The sequence below is a fragment of the Falco cherrug genome, chromosome 11, assembly GCF_023634085.1.
Source record: "Falco cherrug isolate bFalChe1 chromosome 11, bFalChe1.pri, whole genome shotgun sequence".
NCBI classification, from domain to species: domain Eukaryota; kingdom Metazoa; phylum Chordata; class Aves; order Falconiformes; family Falconidae; genus Falco; species Falco cherrug.
In genome coordinates, this window is record NC_073707.1 from 16833797 (window position 1) to 16836420 (window position 2624).

The window sequence follows — 2624 nt, forward strand, 5'->3', positions numbered from 1 at the left end:
ATACCTGAGCTAGTTCCAAACAAGCTAGATTGGATTCTAGATGCGCTATGAGCTGCTTGGCACTCATGCTGATTAGTTCTTCTGGGAAGCTGGGTGTGTTGCTAATGTAGCTGTTTCTAACAGCTTTTGATATGTTAAGCAGAGTCTCTAGGAGCCATTTCGGTCATTGTCACATGGCACTGTGTTCTACTACAGTGTAGACATGTCCTTAGAAAGAGTTGTCTTACTTCAAGGCGCTTTGGGGAGGGGGGGTGGGGGTGGATTGGAACTGGGGGTTCCAGAGTTTTTATTTGTTCCTGAAATCCATACCTGTAAAGTGATAGATACCAGAGAGGCTGGTTCTCTGTAGTACCTTAGTTGAACGACAGTTTGCATCTCTGCCTTGTTTGAAAGCTGTTGCAGTCCTTCCCATCTACTTCACTACTAATCAATAGATTGCTTTGTACTATTTAGTCAATCTTGTCTTATAATTTATATTTTTTCTAGTTTCGTGTATTAAACATGCTTTTGCTTTATCATTTGGCAACTTAATACTGGCTGCTCCAGTAGTAGTCTGCAAATGTTGGGGCTCCAAGATCTCCCTTATGTACTCACAGAACAGTTCTGGACATGTGCAGAGATAAAATTTTAGGTGTCTGTGATACTTCTTTAAGATGGGATGTCAAAAAAAACCACCAAAGTTTGGAGAAGCTGCAGTTTACTTCATATAGGATTCAGAATTTCTTTGCGCAATTGTTAGTGCAAGTCATGAAAGGACTTAAGTGGGTTTTTTGAGACCACTGAAAAATGTTCCTTTCATGTTAATGTCTGTTTTGTCTTGGAGCTAATTTTGCCTCGATGAATGAAAAATCAAGATGGAAATTTTCATTCTGCTTCCATTTGCAGCAGAAGGGTCAAAACCATTCATTACTGAAAGTCAACTTACTTTTATGCTCTTGCTAAGCTATAGTTTTGATTATTATTTCAGTTGAAATTATTTCAGAAATTGTACTATGGTTAGATAATTCTGATTCTGTTTGGTTGCAGATTGGATTTTAAATGTCTGAAGTTTACAGTCACTACGTCTGCTCTTAAAAAATTGTTACCTGTGTTTTGTAACCAATTCTTATTTAAGAAAACTGGTTTCTCTTACAGAGAAAACGGCTCAGTGTTTCTTTTAATTCCTAGCTCCTGTTCCTTGTTGCAGGGCTACTGCTGTCAGTGCTTTGATTTGGAAAGAAACTGGTCTAAAAGGAGCATTGAGAAGAGCAGGCAGGAGCTTTTTCCTTACTTACCATTCAGGAGATGAGGAGCAGGCTGCCAGACTCTTCTTGCCTCACTGAAAAAAGCCGCATGACAGATGGTCATGTCATCATAAATAAAAATAGATTATTGTACTTCCAGACAGTTCTGAGCATGGTTTCCGTGTTGCTGAGAAATGCAGAGAGCGCCATGTATAAAACACCTTTATCAGCATAGGAGTCAACACTGGAAAATTAAAATTACAATATAAAAATTCCAAAATTACAAAACAACAGCTACTTTGCAAACAGACTTTGCTGTCAGTTCTGCAGAGAAGCGCTGTTGTCTTTAGGCAGTACGGCAGAGCCCTGGCCATCTGTACAGCGTGGTTACGGCACGGAGCTGTTTGATGCAAGCTGCCAGCACAGCCTCTTTGTACCTTTGTGCCTCCCTCCGGCTCTTTGTCTCCTGCCTAGCTACCCGTTAAGTCTTCCCAGCAGACGCGGCTGTGCTGCTGAGTTGCACTGTGGCGGGACTGCTTGGCATTATGTACCAGAATCAATAATGGGAGAAGAAGGGTAACCCACATTCCGCTATGAAATAAGCAGTGAGTGTCTTCCAGTAGGGACTGTGTATTTCATTACAGTTTCCTGCCCATGGTTACAGATTATCCAAAGAACTCTGGTATGGTATTTAGATATGAGGAAAAGAAGTACTTAAAGGGATATTCTATTCTGTTCCATCCATGTCATTTTTATTAGTATTTGAGTTTTACCCAGTTTTGAAAGCATGTATTTCATATCTGCTTTCGACCAAAAAGTTCTTCAACTTCTCAGTATTAATCTTTACTTCTAATCTGCTTCTATTCCTCCATCTTTGGTTATGGCCTTTCAGTCTGAGAGTAGCAAGTGACTGTATACAACAGACAGATCTGACAAAGATGTCTTAACATTGTAACACTGTCTAACTGCTTCCAGTCTGTTCCTTCCCCTATTCTCAGAACAACTACTTGTTCAACCTTTTGCTTATAGGAATGAAATAAATTAGACATGCTACTATTTACACTACTGGTGCCAGACTGAGCATTGCTGTATTGTCCGTCCTTTCACAGCAGAGACAAAAATCTAAATGCTTTGCACATGTACTTTACTGCTGCTAAATTCCTACCTTCCCCCTCCCTGATTACCTTATGAAACTTAATAGTGACATCTACTAACTAGATTACAGTCATCAGTAAAGCGTGGTGCTTTTTTACAGTTGTCTAATCCTTTGAGGAGTAAATCCAGTTCCTGTTCAAATCAGCGATTCACTGATTTCAGTGGAAGGAAAATACGGCACTTAATCAGCAAGGCACTGTAGTGTCAGTCATGTTACGCAAGACCAAAACCATCAAAAGCCAGCAG